Below are 15,670 nucleotides of genomic sequence, written 5' to 3' on the forward strand. Positions count from 1 at the left end.
TTTTTTAGAAGAGGTTCATTGTTGAATCAGCTAATGATGGTTGGTCCTTGAACATGTCTGATGCCTCATTATATTTCATCTAATGAACCTTTTCATTTTGTGTAATGAGATGTCTTTGTTCCTCAGTCTTTGACCAATTTTCATTTAATTTGACTTTATTTCAATGTCATCTGTTTTTAAATAGCTCCTGATTACATTAACCTACTTGTTGGATTTTTCCTTGTATAGTTCTGCTTTTAAGCCCTCTGAAGCAAGCAGGTATACAAAATATACTTCTAACGTGCTGGGTAAAAACATACTAGTGAAATCCTTGAGTCTTATAGAAACTTGTTCTTCAGCCCACGTATGCTGACCATCTAACTATATCCAGACATTAGTGTGATAGGCTTCGAGAAGATGTGGTTCCTGCAATAGGAAGGGGCACAGCTGGATTTTGTGTGTGTGTGTTGATGTGAAATTGCCTCTGCTATTCTTTAAAATGCCATGGAGTTTTTTGTATCCACCCAAAGGAAAGATGAAACCCTGGAGATGCGGGAGACCGCAGATGCTGGAATCTGAAGCAAAAGGAAAACAAACTGCTGGAGGAACTCAGTGTCAGGCAGCATCTGTGGAGGCAAAGGGACGGTTGATGTTTCAGGTTGAGACCTTCCATCAGGATTGAGCGCGTAGAGGGAAGATGGCCAATATAAAGAGGTGAGAGAGTGGTGAAACAGGAGCTGGCAGGTGGAACCAGATGGTGATAATGGGCAGATGGAGTCAGATGAGGTGGGAGAAGGTGGGGACAGAGGCTGACAGTGAAAGATGAAACCTTGGCTTGCACCTCATTCAAACGACGGGACGTTTGCAGTGCATCGTTTGATTCGGCATCAGAATAACTGGTGACTGACACTGAGTGAAATTTGGTCATCTCTTTAATAATGTGTATTGTAATGGTGTAGACTTTATTCAGAAAGATTCCTTAAAATGTGACATTGCCTCAGTCAGATCACAACTTTGGGTTGGGTACATTGTGAAAACTGTCCAATTGTTTTTTTAAACAGAAATCTGTCATGTACAAAAATGAGCAATAACCCAATTGTATTGAGGGGAAAACTAGCCCTCGTTATTGTACTGCCAAAAAAATGAGCTTGTGCTATGTCACAATGTGAGCAATTGCAGCCTGTTTATTCATATGAAAACCTCTGGAGAAGGTGTAACATATGGCTGTATATTTTATTTTACAATGCGGGGAAAGAAAATGAAATCAGTTTGTATTCGTTTATTTACGTGGCGGCTGCTTGATTACTGTCTTGGTGTGTATGAGTTCTTATTGTTTCAGAGTTGACACCTGCAATAAAGACTTGGATCAATCTTGATCTCACTGAATGGTGAAAGGATGACCTCCTGCCTACAAGGTAGCTGGGGTGTGGTGCTGAGGAAAATGCCCTGTAATTCATTGTTCCAGTTTATTGTTGTCATAGGCAGGCATACATCGGGTAAATGTCATGAAAATTAGCTTTTTACAGCATCAGCACAGCACATTACAAGGCAAGGACAAACATAGTTCACATTAACTTAAATTAACATGAATTATACACAACTTACACATGTGTAAGAACAATTTGCCATTATACATGTACAAAATAAACATAACGATGCTAGTGTAAGATTGCGCTATTGTGCAATGTTTCACGAATGTTAATTGTCCAAAAACCTTTATGCCAGGTGTTCCCAGCCTTTAAAACTGAAAGCCTCATGGGTTTGTACTCAGTACAGCGAGACCCCTTTCCATCTCCATGAACACTGGTAAGATCACACATTTGTTTATTTTTACCTTCTGACTAAATTAATATTATTAGAACTTTGGTACCCCACCTGAAGGAGTTGTGCACCCTAGCCTGGGAACCACTGCCTTCCACTGTTCATAAAGATAACTATCTAGAAAAGAAAGTTATGAAAAGGGGAGAAGCGAGAACCCCCAAATTCTGAATGGGGTCTAAATTCCACACTGGTGAAACTTGTTTCCGTTGCAATCTGTGCGAGTCGATCATTGATCGAAGGTGATTTTTCTTTTCACTTGAACTCATTAGTTTCTAAGTGTCAGGTGCACTGGTTAAGTGCAGCTGATGTTCTTGTGCTTCTGACACTATGTGCTTTGTGTGTGCAACTCGAGGTACCATACCGTCAGTCTACCACGTGGTAAAGCAGAACGTTGACCATGAGAGGCTGGAGATCTGTGAGAAGTTCTACCCAGAAAACCTGAGGAAACGTGATTTGTGTGGCTAACAGGGACAAGAGGCAGTCTCTCTGCATGGTAATTTACTTCAATGCAAGCCATTCTATTAAATGAGTTAAAAATAAATGTTGGAAATACTCAGCAGGTCAGGCAATAATGTAGAGTCATAGAGTTGTACATGCCATGCCATGCCAACTCGTCCATACCAACTCGTCCATGCCAACCAAGTTGCCTAACCGGAGCTAGTCCTACTTGCCTGCATTTGGCTCTAAACCTCTTCTATCTATGAACCTGTCCAAATATCTCTTAAACATAATTGTACCCATCTCTACAGCCTCCTCTGGCAGCTTGTTCCACATACCCACCACCCTCTGTGGGGAGAAACTTGCCCCTCAAGTCCGCTTTAAATCTTTTCCCCTCTCACCTTAAGCCTATGCCCTCTAGATTTAGACTCCCCTACCCTTGGAAAAAGACGGTGACCGTCCAGCTTATTTATGCCCCTCGTCATTTTATAGACCTCCGTAAGGCCACCCCTCAACCTAAATGCTCCAGGGAAAACAGCCTACCCAGAATCTTCTTGTAATTCAAGCCCTCCAGTCCTGGTAATGTCCTTGTGAATCTTTTCTGTACCTTTAATGGTATCCTTACTATAGCTGGGTGGCCAGAACTATACACAAAATGTCTTGTAAGGCCATAATATGGCTTTCCAACTCTTGTACTCGGTGCCCTGATCGATAAAGGCAAGCATGCCAAACGCTGCCTTCACCACCCTGTCTATCTGTGTCATCACTTTTGCCATAATGTATACCCAAGGTGTCTCTATTCTACAACATTCTCCAGGGTCTGCCATTTACTGTGTAAGCCCTGCCTTGGTTTAACTTCCCAAAATATAACACTTTGCACTTATCTGAGTTAAATTCCATCTGCCTCTCCTTGGCCCACTTTCCCAGTTGATCTAGATCCTGTTGTAACCTTGGTTAACCTTTGTCTACCATGCCACCAATTTTATGTCATCCACAAACTTGCTAAACCATGCCAACTACATTCTCATCCAAATCGTTAATGTAGATGACAAACGAGGACCCAGCACCGATCCCTGTGGCACACCACTGGTCACAGGCCTCCGATCTTAGAAACAAGTCCTCAGCTACCACCCTCTGGCTCCTACCACCAAGCCAATTTTGTATCATATTGGCTAGCTTGCCCTGGATCCATGCAGACAAAGCAGAGCAAATGGATATTGGGCAAGGATGGTATTATTCAAGCATTCTATTTAGTTGAATAAGTTGTGGTTAGCAGGTGACCTGAGATGAGCTGTATGGGAGACTACTGGTAGAATCAATATTCAATAGGACCTCCACTGTAATAGCAATTTTTTTTTTGGTTTGCTCTCAATAATCTTGCTTTTTCCAGGGAGGTTATGAAGCCTCACTCCAGTGTCAAGACAAACAAAGAAACATGGATTATAGCGGGGCAGCGAGCTTCTGCAGGCACTGCTATCACCACACTGCCCTCTTCACAAGGTACTCGCACTATGTTGACTGGGTGGAGCAGAGCACTATCTGGACAGGGAGGCCTCCCTTTCCCTTTGGACTTCCTCCCAAACCCACCGTGCCTCGCCACAAAATCGGTCACGCAATCAAACGGAACTCAAGAAAAGGAACCAGCGAGAAAATGGGAGCGGAAGCAGAAGTGGAAGAGGGGTCGTCCACACAACAACATCTTTGAAAGCAACTTATCAAAAGCACCGGGGAACCCATGGCGAATCCTCTGTGCAGTAACCTACCTTGCACAAGTTGCACTGCTAAAGTGAAAGTTGGAATGAGGCAAAGATTATTGAACTGTGAATAATTATTTTGTAACAGTACTGGATGAACAATCAAGTTCAACAAGGCATATTATGAATTGAATTCAGTAAACCTGGACTTTTGTGGGATAGCATCAGATGAAAGGACTTGGAAAGCAGAGCATTTATTGACAATGGTTCAATGAATGGGATTATCCTGAGAGCTAGTATGGACTCAATGGGCCAAATGGCAGCAACCAAAATCCTAGATCTGTCCAGGAAGTTCGAATGCTAAATGCACAGTGTCAAACTGACTGTTCATTTATGGGACAAAGCCAGCAATTATCCTGTCTCTAATTGCTCATGAGAAGTTGGTGAATCAATGCGGTCTGTACTAGAGTAGTTCCAAGGTGCTTTAGGGTAGGGTGTTCCATAACTTAGACCCAGACAATGAAGGAATTGCCATCTATTTCGAAGTCAGTGTGATGTAAGTGATGGAGTTCCCGTGCAATGAGGTCACAAGTTTGAGATGCTGTTCAGTACTGCAGTGGATCTTGTTCTTTAGCTGAATCTGCTAATCCCTTTGATTTAATTTTGTATCTCTGCCCATCATTCAAGACCCCACCATGAGCAAAAACAATCTGCTCCTATCCTTGCTGTCTCATCTTTTCATTATTTTAGTCATAGTCATACAGCCCTTCGGCCCAACTGGTCCATGCCAACCAAGATTCCCATCTCAGCTAGTTCCATTTGGCCCATACCTCTCTAAATCTTTCCTGTCCACATACCTGTCCAAGTACCTTTTTAAATGCTGTTAATAACTTTCATTGTTCTCTATCACCTGATACAATGTGTTACCCAAAAAGTCCCAATTTTAAAAGGTTTTTCGATCTTGATCAGTTGAGAGAGCTTGGTTTATGCAACAGTGAGAAGATGGGACCTCCGACTTGCAGCACTCCCACAGGACTGTGTGGAGAATGTCAGTCCAGATTACCTGCTGAAGTGCCTGAAGTGTGATTCGAGCTCATGACCTTCTGATTGGAAGCCGAGTGTCATTCCTACTATGCATGCCTGCCAATAGTGAGGTAAAGCAGTGTCGGAGAATTGTAATGTACTTGCAAGCTGAGGTGGCCTGTTGGAATGGGAGGAATTTCGGGGGGGGAGGGGGGGGAGTTTGGAAGTGAGAACCCTTTGGAGTTGATGGTGATCTGGTGCAGATCTTACTGCAGGTGGGAACCACTGTGGTTGTACACAAAATTAAAGATACCAATGAAAGTCATTCTTAATGATGATTGGAGGACAATCTGTGGTTGTAGTTAACGAGAAAAATGCATGTTAATAGCATAATTACAACAAGGGTGGTGGTGGAGGCAGATACGATAGAGGCATTTAAGAAGGCCTTAGATAGGCACATGAATGTGCAGAGAATGGAGGGATGTGGACCATATGCAGGCAGAAGGGATTAGTTTAATTAGGCCTCATTAGCTTAGACAGTTCAGCACAACATCTTGGGCTGAAGGGCCTGCTCCTGTACCGTACTGTTCCATGTTAATAGTATGAAATGTAAGTCTTTCATAGATCATAAGTATTCCCAATAAGGATTATGGGCCATAAACTAAAGGAGCAGAATTAGGCCATTCAGCCCATTGCCTGCTCTGCCATTCAATCATGGCTGATATTTTTTTGACCCCATTCTCCCACTTTCTCCCTGTAACCCTTGACTCCTTTACTGATCAAGAACCTATCAATCTCTGCCTTAAGTACATCCAATGACTTGGCCTCCACAGCCCTCTGTGGCAATGACAGATTCACCATCCTCTGGCTGAAGAAATTTCTCCTCATCTCATTCTTAAAGGGACGTAAGTTTATTCTGAGGCTGTGCCCTCAGATCCTAGACTCTCCTACTGTTGGAAACATGGAGTTGTAACCCAGTTCAACTTCCCAGCTATTTGAATCCACCACATAAATAATGCTCCTAATTTAGCTTTAATTAAGCAACCTATTTCAAAAAGACCAGAATGGCAGCTAGCTGGGGATTGAAAGTGGAGGGTGGAAACAGCAGGGCTCCTTCAATTTGGTAAATTAAATGGTACATTCTGGATTAAATTGATTGCAAATGAGAGAAGGTAGAAGTAGCTGCCCCTAATTTACTGCTCCATGGACCAGTTTAGTCTGCCTGCCCCCAACAGTAGTGCTAGGATAATCTGTTTTCTATCCTTACTATTTTAATTGGCATCTTCAGTGCCCATGAACTTTGGAAATTGCTTCTGGTTGGAGACAACAGACTGAGAAAGAAACAGCTATCGAGGTGTGAGAGAGAGATGTACGACTATCAGAATCAGGTTTATTATCACTGACATATGTCGTGAAATTTGTAGTTTTGCGGCAGCAGCACAGTGCAAGACAAAAACACAAAAATTACAAAAGTTACAAAAAGAAATAAATACTGCAAAAGAGGAATAACGAGGTAGAGTTCACGGACTGTTCAGAAATCTGATGGCGGAGGGGAAGAAGCTGTTCCTGAGTCGTTGAGTGTGGGTCTTCAGGCTCCTGTACCTCCTCCCCGATGGTAGTAACGAGAAGAGGGCATGTCCTGGATGGTGAGGGTCTTTAGTGATGGATGCCACCTTCTTGAGGCACTGCCTCTTGAAGATATCCTCGATGGTGGGGAGGGCTGTGCCCGTGATGGAGCTGGCTGAGTCTACAACCCTCTGCAGCCTCTTTCAATCCTACACAATGGAGCCTCCATACCAGGCTGTGACGCAACCAGTCAGAACGCTCTCCACCGTACATCCATAAAAATTTGTAAGAGTCTTTGGTGACGTACCAAATTAAAGCAATTTATTTAAAACATTTTCCAGTTAATTAAGAGAAGGAAGATTGTACACTTGTTTAAATGATCTATTTTTACTTTTGATTGAACAGTAAAGTAGGGTTGTTAACAAAATATAAATGCAGTGGCACATTAATAGTTTAAAATCACAAGAGACTAAGTGAAATGAGGCCTCTCTGATGTTCTTCTAAGTGCTTGGGCAACATCAGTCTAGCTGTATTCCCCGGGAACTGCAATGTGTGGCATATTATTTATTTTAGTTTGGTGGAGTTAATATTGAAGTAGTCCAGACATCAGCTTCCTGGAGTCTAATAGCTGACTCTGCACCAGCTTCAGTGTGTGAGATGGAGCGCAAGGGAACGTGGGACTTCCCTGAACCTTGCGCCAAGCTTGGGTTACTCTTCCCCTGAAATAAAAATGGGCAGCAGGTGAAGAATGAGAGAGAGAGAATGGGGAACAAATGGAAAGTTTGTGATAGGATTTCTCCCTCTTCCCCCTCCCCACTTTGTAACTTCAAGCATGTTTGATTCTAGCATTTCTAAGTTCTGACAAAAAGTAACAACCTGAAACTTTAAATCAAAACAAAACTGCAGATAATGGAAATCTGTAATAAAAACAGAAATGCGGGAAAAGCTCAGCAGGTCAGGCAGCATCTGTGGAAAGTGATCAACGTTTCAAGTCTGTGACCCATTGTCAGAACCAAGAAAGGGAGAGGTACAACGTAGTTAAAGAGAAGGTGGGGTGTGGGTGTGTAGAACAAAGGGAATGTCTGTGATAGGATGAGTTGAAATGGTTTAATGGGCGTAGTTACCAGCACATTAAGTATTTTGCTCTGTGTAAAATAAGATATCTTTATTAGTCACATGTACATCGAAACACACAGTGAAATGCATCTTCTGCGTAGAGTGTTCTGGGGGCAGCCCGCAAGTGTCGCAACGCTTCCGGCGCCAACATAACCTGCCCGCGTGGGGGTGGGGAGAAAGACTGAATGCATTTCAGTAGCAGAGGAGGTTAGGGAGGGAAGGTTAAACACAAGGGAATATCTCTGATAGGGCGAGACCAGATGACTTAATGTGGCCGTTAAGCAGTTAAGGTCGGATTTGGCTTCTTTGTGTAGTGTGTTGCTATTATAAAGGTTGTGGGGCACTCTCAGCAGACAAGACTATTACCAAAAAAATACTGAGCCAAAATAATGATATAGAAATGGCCAGTTCAGATACAGGCAAAGAGAGGGAGTTGCAGAATTCGGTACTGAGTCTGGAAAGCAGCAATGTTCCCAGACAGAAGGTGAAGTGCTGTTGCTCAAGCTTGCTTAGGGTTTTTTTTGTGACAGTCAGGATTGTGGTCATGAAATTCATTCTGAAATCTCATCTGCTGTTCGGAGAAGGGAGCTGCTGTCTTCACCTGGTATGGCCTGTAAGTGACTCCAGGTGCACAAATATGGTTGGCTCTGAGGTGTCCGTCCAGTTCATGCCTGTCTTGCCACCAGTGTCCACATCCTGCAATAAATATTGTAGCACCTGGTCACACTAATCACATTTTGTATTCTCCCCACGTTCCCATAGACACCCCCAGATTCTACCCCTCACCTGTGCACTAGGGGCAATTTACAGCGGCCAATTAATCTACCGACATGCACATCTTTGGGAAGTGGGAGGAAGATGGAGCATGTAGTGGAAATCTACTGCAGGGAGAACATGCCTAACCCTACTTCCGCACAGCAGTGAAGGTCAGGATCGAACCTGGATCACTGGAGCCCTGGGGCTGCAGCTCTGCTTAACTGTGCCAGGTGGGCACTAAACCATGTGAACAATGACCAGGACTTTCTCTTAGGTGTCTGGCCATGGTTCCTCTTTCAATCAACAGCTCTGCAAATGTTTTAACTGGTCTCCCGTCCCATTGGGATTTGTGGGATGCCTCTTGGATTCCCACCTCTGCACGAGGTCACCAGTTCTCCTGCCTGTACTCCCCTGCTATTAGACAGGCATCCTCAAGGAGCCCCAGCTTCCCAAGGAACTTGGAATGGTAGACGATTTGAATATCACTCGAGCAGCCTGGTTTCTCAGCTCCAGTATTGTTCTACCAAAGTAACTGCTGACGGCTTTGTTTCAGCCAATGTTGAAGATGGGGAAGGGTAACATCCGGGATTGTAGCAACTCATTGATTGTTACGTGCAGGTCAACTGCTCAATAAACAGCTACAGAGCAGAGGAAAGAACCTGGAAAGAAAATGCAGTAACCAGGTTGTGGTTCGGTTTTATAAAATATCAGTGAGGGCACAGGTGGAGTACTGTGTGCCGTTCCGGTCACCACACCACAGGAAGGCTGTGGCTGCACTTGAGAGGGTGCAGAGGAGATTCTTTACAACTTTTCCTTTTAGCAAAGGAGTCTGAAACCAAAGGGCAAAGTGGTAAAATAGGGGGTCAGAAGTTTAGAGACGAGAAAGATTTTTTTTTTCCACCACCTTTAAGAAGTATCTAAACGAGTGCTTGTGTCACCAGTGCGTCGAAGGTTACGGACATGGTGCTGGAAAATAGGATGAGTGTCATGGGTACTTGATGGTTAGCATGAACACAGTGGGCCGAATGGCCTGTTTCTGTGCTGTGTGTCTCTAGGGCTCTTTCCCTGTAGAATTAGGGTATTTTCTCCAGGAAATTAGATGTGCAGGAGAGCTGATTCAAAGATGTACATAAAAATCAATCACAGTCATAGACAGTAGATAAGATTGACAGGGAAATTAGCCAATCACACCTACTCATTGCCACTGTGTGCAGCCTTTTGTAAATTTAATGAAATAAGTCCAGAGATTTTTTTTAAAAAGTTAATATCGGTAAGAGTTACCCTGAAATCACCAGACTGTTGTTTAAAAACCCGTCTGTTCAATAATGCCCTTTAGAGAAGGAGATCTGCTGCCCTTACCTGGTCTGGCCTATACGTGACTCCAGACCCACAACTGCCTTTTGAAACTACCTGGCACACCAGTTTGTTTACATGGAGTTAGGGATGGGCAATAACCACTGACCTAATCAGTGATGCCTCTGTCCTGTGAATGAATGTGGAAAGGAAATATTCCTGGTGGATTTAATCTAAGTTTCCCTACTAAACTGTCCGTACTCTGACATCAGGGGAATGTTGGAAAGTTGGTCAGGTTTACCACAGGATGCCTCAAGCACTTCTACAAACAATGAAATATGTTGTGGGAGTGTGATTTTAATGTAAGATCCAGTATGGACACAGCAAACTTTTCACAAGCACAGTGGGAAATGACCGAGTCCTCCACGCTGTGTGTTGGGTAGGGAATGAAAGTGACCCAGGTCACCAGAGGGAGCCCCTGTTCTTCAAACAGTGCAGTTGGATTTACGAAGTATTATCTGGACTTATTAATTTCAATTTGCATAGTTTTATAGATGAGCTCTAAAGAACTCAATGACTTTATTCCCCTAAAGTTGGAAATCTTTGCTCTTAATCCCCAGTGTCACATTTTAAGGAGCACTTTGCAATAATCCTTTCATCAGATGGCAGTGCAGACTCATTAGCCTGTAAATCAAACTCTAGTGTCTCTAGAGCATGTGAAGGAATTTGGTCTTTAGTCCCCTGGTTATGCTGGTCCATATGTTTTCCTTACAGCTAGAGGTGTCTCTCCCATCCTGCAACTTCTGTTGATCAGGACAACAGCAACACTGCAAGGTCTTTCAGGTCACTCATCATCTCAATATAAATTCATCATTTGTTCATCTGTCAGCGTCCTGAAAATTCCCACAGGGCTGCAGTGTGCACCATCTACAAAATGCATTGCAGCCACTTACCAAGGTTACTCTGCCAAACCTATGACTCTACCACCATGGCCAGGAGGTGCGAGGGAATCCCATCACCTGATAGGTTCCCATCCATGTTGCACATCATTCCGATTTGGAAATATATCACTGTTGGATCTAAATCCTGGATCCCCCTACTCAACAGCACTGTGGGAGTATCTTCACTACATGGACAACTGCTGTTTGAGAAGACTGTTCACCACCACCATCTCAAGGATATCTAGGGATTAGCAATAAATGCAGGTCTTGTTGCCAACACTCACATCGTGTAACTGATTAAACTTTTAGAGAAAAACACCATAATGGAAACAACATCAGCACAAAGGAAGAGCCCACCACTGAGGGAATGAGAAGGTGTACAGACTGTATTGATCTGAGAACAACATTAAGTTGTGAGTCTAAATGATGTCAGGTTGGGACCAATGATGGCCTTTTTTGTCCAGGTCAAGATAATCTCGATGGGCAATGGTCGCACAACTGTCTCTTAAGCATCCACTGAATGTGAGCTCAAGATTTGTTCATGTGTGCTGGTGTCAGGAGAGAGAAAGGACAGGCCACGGCTTTCATGGTTCAAGAACGCCTCCACTTCCAGCTCTCTGCCCCAACTCTGACCCTGCCCCCCCCACCCCCCACTCCATTGCCCAACTCTCCAATAGTCAGGGAATGTCTGGACTGACACCTGTGGAGAAGCCACTTGGCTGAAACAACCAAGAGAACCTTTACCCCATCGTATCCAACAGTGGAGGAGAAAAGGGAGGAAGCTGGAAAAAGATATTTCTTTAAATGTAGGCTAAGGCAAGAGCCCAGTGAAGGAGCAATTCCTAGGATGGTTTATTGTTCATAAAAGTCGAGGTTTGTTTTTCACAAGAGTGGAGAACATTAAGTGGGAGCCTCATGGATAGGTAATGAAACATGACAGTAGTGTAGCTAAAGATAATTATTCCAATTTGTCTGGGAATTGGTAGCCAAGGAATACAAGTTTAGGATAAATTTGACCCCACTTCTGACCCTATAAAGAAAGGAAGGTCATTGATGCAACGGCTGAAGATAGTTGGGTCTCGGGCACTGTGGTGAGGAGCTGGTACATCAGTGTACTGGGACTGGAAAGGTTAACCTCCCACAACTACAATCATCTGTTGTGCAAAGTACGACACCAACCATTAGAATGGTTTCCCCTTTACTCCCGTTTACCAGGGCTGCTCGGTGCCAGAATTAGTCAAATGCTACTTAGATGTCAAGGGCTGTCACTCTTGCCCATGCCCGGAGTTCTGCTGGTTATGTTGCTGCCACAATGGGAAACCGCTCCACTGTGCTCGGGATATAAATTTCATTTTTATGTCCTGATAATGTAAGTGCTTCAAAGCCAGGATTTACTGAGCATTTACTTTAAAGCCAGGATTTATTAAATCTAAATACAAAAGTGAGGATTAGCTAAACATAGAATTAAGATGGGATTAATGCATCAGAAGCAGTAGAGTTTACCCAGCAGCTGAATTTCTGTTAATATTGTCATAAGCTTTGATTTGGGATCATCATATATGGTTAACGTCCTCTGTTGTATGAGTAGGTGTTTAACTATAATTTTATATAAATTTGGATTTTTTTTTAGCTGAGTTATCTGGTTGTTTTGAGAGATCTTTTTCTTCTGCCTGCTCTAAAGCCTTGGTGCTCACAGAATGAGGTTAATGCTGAATTAAGATTTGCTGTAATGGGAATTTCTGCCGTTTGTACAGACAAATTTAATTGCTTCATTTTATTTCTTCCCTGGCTAGTTCCCTTCCTCTCCTGAATGTATAAAAATTCTTTAAATCGTGGGACACCTTTCAGGACCAAAACTTGTTCTACATCAAGATTATAAACCACATGCAATGAGGGAAGTTGGCTACTAATTTGCATATCGCAAACTTCTAATAATATGTAATAATGTCCAGGTCATCTATTTAGTGATGTTGATTGTGAGATGATTCCCAGGTTGTCTTTGAAATAGTGTCCATGAGATTGTTGACATTCACCTTAGAAGACAAGCAGGACGAGTATCTCACCTGAAAGATGGTACCCCCCCCAGTTCTGCGCACTCATAGTGGCAGCTTAAATTTTTGTTCCCCGGTTTCTATACGGGACTCGAATCCATGACTTTCCCGCTCAGAATATTCTCCTCTCTACTGGTGATGGGCTCCCATCATAGAAGAAGCAGGAAGTGAGGAAGAAAAAATATAAACTAAGAACTGGAGTTCAACCTGCAGGAATATAATTAAAAACCTGTTCCTGTTGCATTAGACATACACAGTCTTGACTGGAACACCCATGAATTACTGTGAATAAATGTGCTCTCTATATGACTGGAAGAGGTGCAAAAAGACTGATAAAGATAGTGCTAGAATTTAGTTAATAATTAACCAGGTTTCTTTCTCAAGAATAGAGAATGTTGAAGGGTGCACTAAGCACATAGTCACACCTGTGACAGAATGGTAAATTAGAAGTTGCTAAATCCAAGAATAACCTCAAAGGGCGGTCAGAAGGTGGACATACTGACACAGCTGGTGCAAAGAGCAAAGGATGCATTTAAGGGAAAACGAAACACAACCGAAAAGAAAGAACAACGTGGTTCAGGTGGGTAACTAGAATGGAAAAATGAGATGTGGAACACCACAGGTTGGTTGGGCTAAATAAATAGTCTGTTGCTGTGTTGTAGTTGTTAGCCCATCCTATGTAATGAGGACAGATTGCAGTGTTTTTTAATGGGAGGTACAATGATTCCTGCTCAAACTGAACTCCCGTTCTCTGACCCCACTTCAACTGAAGTGTGCATGTGGTCCTGACTCCCAATGTGCAATGCTAACGGGAGGTGAATCGGTAATCAGGAGCTAAGCAATAATCAAGGTTGTTTTGTGTTGCTATTAGAGAGGTAGCAAATCTCCCAGAGCAAACAACAGCTGAACAAGGCGTTGGGACCAGGAAGAAGTGAGAGCTGAGGTGAGGAATGACGTGGTTTAGAGATACAACCATCAGGTTCTTGAACTGATCTGCACAACCTTAACCCTACCTCAGCAACAGAACACTACAGACCACCTCTTGCATGATCATGGACTTATCTCGGTGTCTTTTATTTTTGCACAGTCTTTTGTTTTCTCTCGATCTTCAGTCTTTTATAATTTATGTGTAATTTATATTCTGTGTATTGTCTGTACCTACGTGCCTGTGAAGCTGCTGCAATAAACTCGACTTGACTGCTTCCAGAAGATTTTCGAAAGCAAGGAGGGAAGCAGACTAGTTGGGAGAGAATCCTACAACATCTGGAAAAACTGACCCATTTATTCTACTAAAAATAATTAAGTCCTTATTCCTCTGACCTCACAAGCTGTCAGAACGTGTGTGTGTGTGTGTGAGACACCAGGCTCAGCAACTCTCTCTAAATTTAGCCTCTCTGACCCCTGAACTGTAAAGAGAAGGTGAGGGATTATACAACAACTAAGGAGACCATGTAAATTTTATCAAAAAGGGCACCCATGTACCTTGTATGGAAACTGATTGCCCCTAGTAATGTTATCTCCCAAGGCAAACTTATCTAAAGGTCTTTCATGAATTGACTTTACATCACTTAGACCATTCCTGGTCTAAATCCTTCTACATGGTCTGTCACGTCTGATGAAAGGTCATCAACCTGAAACATAGACTCTCGTTCTTTCTGCACAGATGCTGCCCCACCTGCTGACCGATTCCGGTGTCTCTGCAAATGGAGAAGAAGTACTGCACTGGCTGCCACAGCTCATGTTGTTCTGGGATTGGGAGTCTTGTTCATTGAATATGGGAGCAAGAGGTTGAGTGGTGCACTGTCTGTGATAGACAAGTATTGTCTATTGTGCCCTTCACATTTAAACCACTAAGTACATTAAAGGCTGAGGACTCAGCCCTGGGAGCTTGGTCTTCCTGAATAGAAACAGGAAATGTAGACAAAAATATCCTAAACTTAACTGGGATAGGAACCACTCTCCTTCCTCTGCAACTTAAAACATACTTGTTTTTTTTTCACTTTTCCAATTCTACTGAAAAATCATTAACTTGTATCATTAACTCTGTTTCTCCCTCCTCAGATGCTGCCTGACCTGGTGAATATCTCCAGCATTATCGACTTTTATTTCAGACTTCCAGCATCTGCAGTTATTTTGCTTTCAGTCGACATAAAATGTGTAGCACTGAGTTTTGAAGTCCACTCGAGTCTCTCCTCATTCCCCTGCACGTGACCCTTCCAACATATCCAGCTAGTTCTTTATTTCCATCCCAGTATCTCCTTGAATGCATTGATGCTCTTTGCCTTTGCAACAACCCTTCACTGTGTTCCTGACTTCCACATTATGTGGCTCTCCAAATGAAGAAGTTTCTCCTGAATCATTATTAGATTTGTTAGTGAGTGTCATTCTCTTTCTATCCGGGTGTTTGCCTCCCCCACAGCTGCTTCATCGAACCACTTCCACAAAGGCTACCATCAGGTCTTTTTTGTTTTGAGGGAGAGGTTTGACTTCCCCTGATTGGAATAAGCTCTCAGTTAGAGTCATAGAGTCATACAGCACAGAAACAGACCCTTTGGCCCATCTAGTCTATGCCGACCAAGATGCCTATCCAGGCTAGTCCCATTTGGCCCATATCCTTCTAAGTCTTTCCTATCCATGGACCTGTCCAACTGTCTTAAAAAAGGTTATTATTGTACCTGCCTCAACCACTTGCTCTGACAGCTCGTTCCACATACCCTCCACCCTCTGTGTGTGGGTGTGTGTGTGGGTGTGTGTGTGGGTGTGTGTGTGGGTGTGTGTGGGGGTGTGTGTGGGGGTGTGTGTGGGGGTGTGTGTGTGTGTGTGTGTGTGTGTGTGTGTGTGGGTGGGTGGGTGTGGGTGTGTGTGGGGGTGTGTGTGTGGGTGTGTGTGTGTGTGTGTGGGTGGGTGTGGGTGTGTGTGTGGGTGTGTGTGGGTGGGTGTGTGTGTGGGTGTGGGTGTGTGTGTGTGTGGGTGTGGGTGTGTGTGTGTGGGT

The sequence above is a fragment of the Pristis pectinata genome, chromosome 31 (genome assembly GCF_009764475.1).
Source record: "Pristis pectinata isolate sPriPec2 chromosome 31, sPriPec2.1.pri, whole genome shotgun sequence".
In the NCBI taxonomy this organism is placed as follows: Eukaryota; Metazoa; Chordata; class Chondrichthyes; order Rhinopristiformes; family Pristidae; genus Pristis; species Pristis pectinata.